General features: G+C 36.9%; 1 non-coding gene across 1 annotated transcript; it reads right to left on the minus strand.

Moving 5' to 3' along the window:
* Window positions 1-9,224: 9,224 nt before the first annotated feature.
* Window positions 9,225-9,388, minus strand: LOC116151076 (U1 spliceosomal RNA). Its single transcript, XR_004134860.1, has one exon. It is a non-coding gene; the product is annotated as a U1 spliceosomal RNA (small nuclear RNA).
* Between the last annotated feature and the right edge of the window lie 2,937 nt (window positions 9,389-12,325).

A 12,325-nucleotide genomic window follows, 5' to 3' on the forward strand; every position in this document is an offset into this window, starting at 1 on the left:
AGAAATTGACATAACATTGTAAACTGACTATACTTCAATAAAAATATATTAAAAAAAGAAATACATCTTGGGCAGAGAGAAGGGATGTACTGTATAGCTGTCCACGCAAGCTGCAGGGGACTGCTGATATTAGCATAAGGAACACGGGTGAAATTGCCAAGAGCATCCACTACGGGCACTAAAGGGAAACACTCATTCCCTCTATTTTTATTTAAAGTTGAAAAGAAACAAATCAGAGTTTTTCATGCTACATAAATTTTAAAATGTAAAATATTTTTGTTTTAAACAATGAATTTAAAGAAGGAAATCTTTGCAGTATCCTGGTCTATTTCCCCAAGGAGTTTTTAATTGTCTAATTTAAACTCTTTTGTCCCTATTGGTATGAGAAATACAGTTATAAGGCAGAAACCCAGAATTTTTTTCTCACAGCCAAAAGTCAAAATGAAAAAAGTTCATTGTATTCTCAAGAAGAAAGATTTTTTTCCTTTTACTCATTAAAAAAACTTTCTGGTGTACAACACAATGTTCCAGTCATGCATATAAATACATATATTCATTTTATTATTTTTAAAAGAAGATTTAATAAGGTTTGTTGTTTATTTTTGTCTCTCTCCCCCTCAGTTTACTTGCCTTTCCTGCCTTAACTTTTCCTAACTTTAGAGGTTTTGTTGCTCATTCTTACCACAAGATGTCACTATTTTACCAGTCTTATATCTAAATACGCTCTCTGCAACCATTTAAAACTATCCACTCTGCTGATGTTTCAATAGTTCATTGAAACACATCCACTGAAATTCTCAAAATCTTTCTGGTGCAGAAAGTTAGAACATTTCAATTGAATAAAGATCAAATCACAACATCTGGTCATCTCCCACAGAATCTAGACCCTTCCCGGGATTTTGAAATAATCACCCCCCTCACCGCCCGCTACTGCAATACATATTAGGCAGATACGATTATCACGGTGAAATAAAACATTTTTGTTTTTCATTATTTGCTTCATTCTATGCTTTTAACATTTATGAAGCCATTTTTATTTTTTAAATACCTTTATTGTGATGTGGTTCCTGTACAGTAAACTACACATATTTCAGATGCACAATTTGATGAATTTTGATAGATGTATACACCAATGAAACCACCACCACAATCAAGATAGCTAACATTTCCATCACTCTCCAAGAGGTGCAATTTTTGAACTCCCAATTTATCCCTTCCCACCCTCTTCCCCCCTGGAAACCATAAGTTTGTTCTCTATGTCTGTGAGTTTTTGTTTTAAAGTTCATTTGTGTGCTTTTCTTTACAGTCCACATATATGTGATATCATATGGCATTTTTCTTTCTTTCTGGCTTATATGAAGCCATCTTTTAATTCAGGACTTCTCAAATATTACAGAATACAACCCCAAATGATGGGTTTCTAGAAAATTCCTTTAGAATTTCAATTTAGCTAGCAAAAGGGGAATTCTTTCTTATCAGCCTAGATGAGGAGTACATCACATGTTCATTACATAGAAGTTTCATCGAATTACTAAACCTTCAGGCAGAGGCTGGATTCCATCACAAATGAGCAATGACTTCATTGGGGGGAAACTCTTAGGTTTATAATCCATCTACATGAACTTTTCATGCAGAATCCATTCTTGATAGCTGTTTTATAACTATATTCCTCATAGCTATACAGACACAGGAGTTTAATTTGGAGTATAAAAGCCCCCTTATGGAAACAGACCAGTGCCTCACAAACATTTGAACCTCCTGGTTTAGAACAAATACTTTCCCTTTGAAATGCATGTAACGTGGGACACTGATTTGCTTCCTTTTATTTTTGAACAGAGGGAAAAAAACTTTTGGGATAAGACATAGTGAAATGTGCCTTGATGGTTCAGATAAGCCAGTATGATTGAGAAGAAAGGTCTGTGGGCTTCCAGCCACACCTGGACGCCATGCTTCTCTCTGCTGCTCTCTAGCTATGTACATTTGCCTAGTTATTTTTTTTTAACCAGTCTTTGGGTCTTGTTTTCTTCATTTGATAAGTGTGTATGTGTGTTTAGTAATAATCTTTCCAGAGTAGTTTTGAAATTAGAAATTGTATTAGTATCCTATTGTTGTAATAAATTACCATAAATGTAGTGGCTTAAAACAACACAAATTTATTATCTTACAGTTTTGGAAGCCAGAAGTCCAAAATTGTATTTTCTGGGCTAAGGTCAGAGGGCTGGCAGGCTTGGTTCTTTCTGGAGGTTTGAGGGGAGAACCTGTTCCTTGCCTCTTTCAGCTTCTAGACATGTGCCAGAATTCATCGCTTTCTGTGGTTCATGGATTCTTTCTCCATTTTTGAAGCCCACAGCACAGAATCTTCAAAGCTCTCTCTGATTAAATTTTCACACTGCCTTCTCACAAGGACTCTGGAATTCATTGGACCCATCCAGATAATCCAGGATAATCTCCCCATCTCAGGATCCTAAATTTAATCAAATCTGCAATGTCACCTTTGCCATAAAAGTAGCATTCACACGTTCCAGGGATTAGGACCTGAGGGAGCCATTATTCAGCTGACCACATAAATGTTGTATGTAAAGGCTCCACCACTGACTAGGTGCTCTAGAAATAGAACTGTTTATTGTCATTGGACATGAAATGTTAATTTAGCAGTGTGGTGCCTTGTCAGTCAATGACTTAAAGATAAAATGACATTTCTTTCCCCACATTCTGGGCATAGGGAAAGGACACAGGCATTTATTTTTCAATATCTACTCAGGTTAAGAGGTCAATTTATAAGAAAAATAAAGCCATTTAAGGCAGTCTTCAAATACAGCGTATAGAATAAGTTGTGTATTTCCTCTGTTGAATCAGATCATTTTCATTTTCATTTTGCTATTACAATAGAAGGAAGTCAGTGTATTTTTACAGATCAACATCTAATTTACTGGTCAGCAAAAATATAGTCTTTATGTGGCTTTTTTAAAACTAGTTTCTCTTGTTCTTCAAATCAGGCTGAAAAAATGCTATGCAGGGCAATGGATGTCTATGACATGATTTTGTAAGGAAAAATAGTCTGTGCATCTATGGAGGAAAAATTAGATCATGATATAAAGCTTTAATCTCATTATTTTCATTTCATATTTGTCATATCTTGTTGACAGTTTCTGTGTTATCTAATCTTAAACATACTTGAAGCTATTATTTAAAAAAATAAAGGACAACATTTTGTCAGCACTCCAACTTATGTGGAATAATTATATTGAAGAGACTATCATTTAAATACTTTACTTTTGTACTGAGTTTAAATTACATTTCATCAATATGTAATTAATTGAAGTAGAGACACCTGCAACTAATGTCATCAAATTAAGTGTATAAGTATAATGTACACTTAAGTGAAGTGGCCTGTCTTCCTACACTCACATATTGTACATTTAAGATGGCAGAAGAATTCAATACTGCTCGATTAAGAACAAGTCATTTAATGGATTGCAGCCTTTGGGAGACACAGGCAACAAAATTTATTCCAGGTGGGTGAGCATGGCCTATTCCTATCTCTTGAATGCCGGCTGCATGTGAATTTGCCATCCACACAGTTCATATTAACTGTGTTTAATAATAACTAGTTGCTCAAACTTCCTAGACCAGCAGTTTTTAATACAGAATTCAGATAAAATGGGATTCAGTGACGACCCATGAATCCCGATTGTGTAAGAAACTGTGTGTGTGCATACACACTTTTTTTGCACTGTGGCTGAACCTACCAATGGATAGACAATACCCTTTCTCCCTGTTTTTGTTACTATAAATACAGATTTTATTCTGTCTGGAATGTGCTTGGCCAAACAGTGCATGTGTCAATTTTCTCACTTCTCTTCTAACTAGGATTGTCCAATGAGCATTAAGTGCAAGATCTTGATGCGACTTTAAGTCTCCTTAAGAATGATCAGACAGCAGGCATGTGTTCTTTGTCCTTTTACCTTTCCATCTGTCTTCATTTTCACTACCTGGAATGCAGACGTGATGGTCGGAACTCCAGCAGTCATCTTGGGATTTTTAAAATATCAAGTAATTACATTATTTTTAATATTTTTATACTGAGGTAAAATTTATGTACAATGAAACATTCAGATCTTAAGTATACTGTTCAGTAAGTTTAGGCAAATGCATATCAAGAACCGTAATATTTCCATCACCCCAGAAAGAACCCTCATGCCCTTTCTCAGTCTATTCCCACACCCTACTAAGAAGCAACGGCTATTTTCTGAATTCTATTTCCATAGGTTAATTTTTATCCATTTAGAATTTCATGTAGAGGGATCATGGTTGGTATGTACTCTTTTTTTTTTTGCATCTGGCTTCTTACACTTAGCATATTTTTGACATCCATTCATATTGCTGCATGTATCAGTAGTTGTCTTAGTCAGTTGAGCTGCTATAACAAAAATACCACAGACTAGGTGGCTTAAACAATGAATATTTCTTTCTCACATATCTGGAGGCTAGGAAGTCCAGTCCAAGATGAAGTTGCCAGCAGATTTGGCATCTGGTGAGAACCCTCTTCCTAGTTTGCAGACGGCTACCTTCTTGCTGTATCTTCACATGGCCAAGAGAGAACGTCTCTCTTATGCAACAGAGATCAATAGAGCCTGCCAAGTTGAAAGTATTTACTATCTGGCCCTTTACAGAAAATAATTGTCAACCTTTGTACCACTACAACATGGGAGAAGGGGGCCGCAATGAAGTGCTGAGTACTGGATCAATATGGGAGAGAGGTAAGAATTCTGGAGGCTGCATCCACTGGTTCCAAACCCAAGGAAGAACATTTATAGGTTCTGGTTCAGTAGCAAATTATTTGAAGATATATCAAATGATGTGGCCCGGCTATAAGCAGTTATTGAGCTTCTTTTCCTTTTTCTTCTTTCTTTTTGCTACTATAATTGGCTGTATGCAATAATTTAGATTGATATAGTTCTTACTTCCCTAAGCTAGATGATATTAATGTGAAGAACGTGAGAAATCACATGATCAACAGAATAAGAATGCTAAACAGCTAGTATTGAGATACCTTTGCAGAGCATCCTAATCCCTTCACTCTGACTTCATGTTAACTAAGCAATTAAAAAATCAATTTCTTGAACTCATTCATGGATTAAAGAGCAAACACAAATGTATGCTCCTTGACCAACTACAGCTCCCTCTGTGAAATAAAATCATTGACTTCCTGATTCAGATTGGTTTCATGTGACCTTGGAGGTGTGAGCCTGTTTTCTTTGGGCCTAAAGAAATAAGGTAAACAGTAAATACTGAAATCTAAGGAAAGCCCTAATGGTTAGCAAAAAGACTATAGCTCTGGGGCCAAATGGGATAGTTTACTGTTTTTGCAATGTTTACTAGTTTTGTGACTTGGAGAAAGAGATTTCACCTCTCTATGCCTCCCAATGTGGTTTGTTCTTTTAAATGAAATAGTACACTGAAGCCCTTAACCTAAAGCCAGAATAGAATAAGCACTTTATAAACAAAGTTCCCTTCTTTATCTTCTATGTGTAGCATTGAGAGATCAGACTTTGAACAACACTGCTACGGGCTGAAGTGTCTCACCCCCAAATTCATACACTGGAATCCTTACCCCTAGTGTAATGATACTTATATCTGGGGTCTTTGAGAGGTAATTAGGTTTAGATGAAGTCATGAGGGTGGGGCCCTCATGATGGGATTAGTGCCCTTACAAGAAGAAACACTAGAGAGCTTGTACTTTCTCAGCAAGCACACAAAGAAGAGGTCATGTGAGCACACAGTGAGACAGCTGCCACCTACAAGTGAAGAGAAGAGATCTCAGAATGAAACCTACCTTGCCAACACCTTGACCTTGGACTCCCCAATCTCCAGAACTGTGAGAAAAATAATGTCTGTTGTTTAAAACACCCAGTCCATGGTTTGTAATGGCAGCCCAAGCTAAGACAAACTAACCCAGTTTTGAAAAACTCTCCCAATTCCCACTTGTGCCCACTCTTAAGGGTTTTATGGTAGATGTGGTAATTTAAGGAGCAATTTCAATAATTTGTACTTTTATATTGTCTGAAAGAGGGAACACTCACCAGCTATTCATTTTCTTGTCATTCTCTACTGATTCACTGTTTCCTTTATCTTTTGAGCTATTTTAAGCCATTAAGAGATGTTTTAAATTCCAAAGAGTTGAGCTGGGCCTGCTACCTGTGGGTAGTAAGCCTCAAACTGCATTTTATTGGAAGTCCAACTAAAGATGAGAGTGGTGTTTGGGCTAAGGATATAATGGATTGAGAGGGTTATGCGGGCTTTTTAAAAAATAGACTTTATTTTTAGAGCAATTTAAGTTCACAGCAGTACTGAGCACAAGAGATTTTCCATATACTTTTTGCCGCTGCAGATGCCCAGCCTCCTCTATTATCAACATCTTGCACTGCACTGCTACATTTGTTATAACTGATGAATCTACACTGACACATCATTATCACCCAAAGTCCAGAGTTTACATTAAGGTTCCCGCTTGGGGATGTACCTTCTATGAATCTGGACAAATGGATTATGACATGCATCCACCATTATATCACACAGAGTAGTTATACTACCCTAAAAACCATCTGTGCTCTGCCTCTTCATCCCTCTGGGACCTGGTTTTTGGGAAGTTTACAGATTCTGATTCAGAAACAGAATGACAAAATGTCTGATTCAAAAACTCAAAGCCCCTGGTAAAATGTACTGTTGTTTTTCCAATAAATACCATCTTGGTCAGTAGCCAGGTCAAGGCATTTCAGGTATACTTGTTTGAATATGGGCTTTTGAAATTTCAACAGTGTTAGCTGTGAATATTTCTACTTTTGCCATTTAGTGTTTACATTCAATAAAAAAGTTTCATTTAGATCTTTTTGCTCCTTTCCCACCTTTTAATTGAATCAGGGGCTAGACCTAACACTGATGCCTGGTCATGATAGAAGGTGACTGAGATAAGCCTAAAACTTGCCCACAAAACCCTGATTATTTACAGTCAGTGAGTTATGTGGAAACATGTTTTTCCTTCATATCTAAATAATCCACACAAATTATATAGAAGTTTATTCTTGCATTTAAAAAGTTCTATGAGGTACGGGAGGGTTATATGTTAGAATGTGGTTTCTCCATTTCGCCCCTATTGTGTACCAAAACAAAATTTTAAATATTTATTTGCTTCTTTAATATAGTGTGTAAAATGTAGTAACACACAGTGGAGGAAAAGGCTGTAAACACTGTCAGTCTCCAGAACTGAAAGTTTCTCTGAAAAATTTGGGAAATTGATCATAACTCCACTCACTGATTGTAAACTCCACAAAGGCAAGGATTTTGCCCTGTTCTCCTGTTTATGGATCTATCCCAGTGTCTGGAGCAGTGCTTGCAGAGTGGCTACTCAGTAAGTACTTGTAAATGAAGGAAGAGATAATGAAACAAAGCGTATGCATTTGTTTGGAAAGAGACATTTTTTCCTAACATTAAGTACTAGAAAAAGTTTTAGGTTTTTTTTTTCTCAAGAAATTAAATGTACAAATTAATGCCTTTCATACAGCAAGAAGCTTCCTTTTGGCCATTTGTCATATAAGCTCTTGCATGACAATAATCCAAGAAAGGATACAACATTAAAATATTTTAATGCATTAAACATAAATCTAGGAAAATGAGCAGGGCTGGCTTCATGGGTATGAGGCTCATACAGCCACACAGAGCCCCCTTTTTCAAAGGGCTTGGTTTAATGCTCTACTGTTGCCATCTTGAAAATGTTAAAAATTTTCGAACGAGAGGTCTAGTACTTTCATTTTGCATTGGGCACTACAAATTACGTAGCTAGTCACAGAACTGAGTTTATATATTACAAGGCCACGACGTGCTAACTTATTTAAAACAGAGTTAGAGGAGCTGAAGAAATGTAAATGAAAATTTTCAGTTCTATAATTTGTTAATTAAGACTGCCGTGCCCACATAAGATAGCTCTAGATGGCCTGGAAGTCTCTAGAAATAGGCAAGTTGTTTCACATAATAGGAGAAATGTAACCAAAAAAAAAAAACGACAAAATTTTGGAAATCATAATATGACATGATGTCTTTCCTGGTGCCAATTTTGCCCTTATTCCCTAACCTTCTTTATTTAGGTTTACAATTTAAAAAATAGAAAAAGTTTTGGGGGGATTTAAAGGCGTACCTCTGATTGTAGATCCTCCTAATGTCTCACAAAAAATATTCTAATGAATATTCACACATTATAACACCTTAAAAACAGCTAAGAATAAAGATGAACAGATATGCTATTGCCAAAATCTGGGTGAAATTTCTTATAATGCTATGGCTTATGAAAGTGGATTAAAAAAATTCCTCATCCATGCTTTGGTTCAGTAGGCAGGGCAACCCAGACAGAAGATAGGAAGACATTTTATTCCCCTTCCACTGTAGCCTGAAACCTCAGAGAGTCTAGGGTCTATACCAGTAGAAAACATTCATGTACTAAGAGGAAGAAAAAAAGAAATGTAACACATCACTAAATGTAACACATCACTAATGTCCCTTAGACTGAGTTTTTTTAATAATCAGTTGTCTAAATTGTACTTAAGGCAAGAACAGAAAGTTATCAAGTTTAAAACTGGACTTTGTAAGGAATATGTAAACTTGCTGAATGAAGTTATCAGCTGTGTTAGAAAGTTAACATGCTGCTATGAAAATGAAGGAGCCTGACTTGATTTCTGCCTTAGGTGAAAGGGCCATTTCAGGGTAACTGGGACCACAGCCAGATTCTAAAAAACAAACTGGAGATACAGCAAAAATGGCTTTTTTGGGGGTCACTGTTATCACCATGATCTCCTTCTCTGTAATATGGGACCACGTTTTATGACGGCTTTAGAATTCTGGGCTTCATACAGGCCTTGTGATATATCCCTAATTTCCAGGTTGTCCTGTGTTGGGGGTAAGGCTGCCAGCCCCTGAGACTGAGGTGGGCAACAAACTGTTACCAAGAAGGTCAATGTCTTGTGGAGGGGTGACCTCAATCTGAGCCTCAGTTTCCTCATCTATAAAATAAGAACAACAGCACCTGCCACAAATATTTGTTATGAGGATTGTATAAATAAAACATGTATGTAAGTATGTATGTTTGTATCTAAATATTTTTAAGTGAGTAGATGCTCGATAAACACAAATTTCCTTCCCAATCTACCTTTCATTTTTCTTCTTCTTTTTTTTAATAGGGGAAAGTGCGAACGCAGTCCCCCGCTACCAAAAATTATGCAGTCGAGTTTCCCACACTTGGGGAAATCGCAAGGGTCAGCATATCCAGAGGGCAATGGATAAGCCTCGCCCTGGGAAAACCACCTTCGTGATCATGGTATCTCCCCTGACAGGTAAGTACCAAACTACCTTTTCTAAAGTATTATTTCTCATGGATCTTTCCCCTGCATACCATTATACCTTCCAAATGTATTCTGATAAAATTAAAGCCAATATATTTAATTTTTTCACTTAGCAACTTTATATATTCTGGAAGTTTTAATCAATGTAATTTTCTATTCGAATCACATAACTTTTCCCATGAATCATACTTTTTTTCATTCTTGTATATAAAGGCAATATTGCTCTGTGTTACAAGGATGGGCTCAGGAGTCAGACTTTTTTGGTTCACATCCCAGCCCTACCACTTATTAGTTGTTTGATATTGAGTACAATCCTGGTGCTAATTCTGACATGTTTTTTTCCCCACACCAAGCAGTTCTCTGATACTAGCTGGGTGTCCTACAATTCAACTTAATTCTGACACTATATACCTAGAAATAGCATCGGATCCCACAGGTTAAGGGCTCAGTTCCATAAGACCGCTCTCCCACTCAACTTCAGATGCCAATCGAAAGTCCAGGTTGTCACCTGTGCTTCTGACCTGCCAGCTATAGACTGGAAGTTCCAACAACCCCCTCTCCTTGGTTTTGATTTACTTGCTAGCATGGCTCACAGAACTCAGAGGAAAATTTTACTTAGTAGATTACTGGTTTATTACAAAAGGATATAATTCAGGAACAGTTAGATGGAAGATGCATAGGGCAAGGTATGGGGAAAGGATGCAGAGCTTCCATGCTCTCTCAGCAGTCCACTCTCCCCAACCAGGAAGAGTTGTCTCTGAATACCATCCTTTTGGGTTTTTATGGAGGCTTTGTTACATAGGCACAGCTGATTAAATCACTGGCCATTGGCTATTGAATTCAACCTCCAGTTCCTCTCCCCTCTTTGGAGGTCACAGGGCTGGGGTTAAAAGTTCCAACCCTGCAACCACAAGGTTGGTTCCCTTGGCAATCAGTCTCTATTCCTAGGTGCTTTCTAAAAGTCACCTCACTTACATTTCCCTGATGGTTAGCAATGTTGAGCATCTTTTCATGTGCCTGTTGGCCACCTCCATTTCCTCTTTGGAAAAATGTCTACTCAGTTCTTCTGCCCATTTTTAAATCAGATTATTTGTTTTTCTGATGTTGAGTTGTATGAGTTGAGTTTATATATGTTGGATATTAACCCTTTATTAGTCATATCATTTGCAAATATCTTCTCCAATTCAGTAGGATGTCTTTTTGTTTTGTTGATTCTGTGCAAAAGCTTTTAAGTTTAATCAGGTCCCATTTGTTTAGTTTTGCTTTTGTTTGCTTTCGGAGACAGATCCAAAATAATATTGCTGTGATTTATGTCAAAGAGTGTTCTGCCTATGTTTTCCTCTAGGAGTTTTACAGTATTCAGTCTTACATTTAGGTCTTTAATCCATTTTGAATTAATTTTTGTATATGGTGTTAGACAATGTTTTAATTTCATTCTTTTACATGTAACTGTCCAGTTTTCCCAGCACCACTTATTGAAGAAACTGTCTTTCTCCATTGAATATTCTTGCTTCCTTTGTCACAGATTAATTGATCATAACTGTGTGGGTTTATTTTTGGGTTCCCTATTCTGTTTCATTGATCTATGTGTCTGTTTTTGTGCCAGTATCACAGTGAGATAACACCTCACACCAGTCATAATGGCTAATATCAAAAAGAACACGTAACAAATGTTGGTGAGCATGTGGAGAAAAGGGAACCCTTGTACACTGCTGGTGGGAATGTAAATTGGTGCAGCCACTGTGAATAACCATATGGAGGTTTCTCAGAAAACTAAAAATAGCACTACCATATGACCCTGCAATTCGACTCCTGGATATATATCCCAAAAAACTAAAAACACTAATTCGAAAAGATACATTCACCCCAATGTTCACAGCAGCATTATTTACAATTGCCAAGGCATGGAAACAACCTAAGTGTCCATCAATGGATGAATGGATAAAGAAGAGGTGGTATACATATGATCCAGCAATCCCACTCCTGGGCATATATCCAGAGAAAACTCTAATTTGAAAAGATACATGCACCTCAATGTTCACAGTAGCACTATTTACAATAGCCAAGACATGGAAGCAACATAAATGTCCACTGACAGATGACTGGATAAAGAAATTGTGATACACACACACACACACACACAAAAAAAAACACACAATGGAATACTACTCAGCCATAAAAAAGAATGAAATAATGCCATTTGTAGCAACATGGATGGACCTAGAGATTATCATACTAAGTGAAGTAAGTCAGACAGAGAAAGACAAATATCATATGATATCACTTATATGTGGAATCTAAAAAATGACACAAATGAACTGATTTACAAAACCGAAAAAGACTCACAGACATAGAAAACAAATTTATGGCCACCAAAGGGGAAAGAAGCAGGGAGAGATAAATTAGGAGTTTGGGATTAGCCGATACTAACTACTATATATAAAATAGATAAAGAACAAAGTCATACTCTTCTGCACAGCAAAAGAAACCATAAGTAAAAAAAAAAGACAACCTACGGAATGGGAGAAAATTTTTGCAAATGAAACCGACAAAGGCTTGATCTCCAGAATACATAAGCAGCTCAAATGACTTAATAAGAAACAACCAAACAACCCAATCCAAAGATGAGCAAAAGACCTAAACAAGCAATTCTCCAAGGAAGACTTACAAATGATCAAAAGGCACATAAAAAAATGCTCAATATCACTAATTATCAGAGAAATGCAAATCAAAACTATGATGAGGTATCACCTCACACCAGTCAGAATGGCCATCATTCAAAAATCCACAAATGACAAATGCTGGAGAGGTTGTGGAGAAGGTGGAACCCTCCTGCACTGCTGGCGGGGATGCAGTTTGGTGCAGTCACTGTGGAAAACAGTATGGAGATTCCTCAAAAGACTAGGAATACACTTACCATATGACCCAGGAATCCC

Source organism: Camelus dromedarius, chromosome X (assembly GCF_036321535.1).
Source record: "Camelus dromedarius isolate mCamDro1 chromosome X, mCamDro1.pat, whole genome shotgun sequence".
NCBI lineage: Eukaryota > Metazoa > Chordata > Mammalia > Artiodactyla > Camelidae > Camelus > Camelus dromedarius.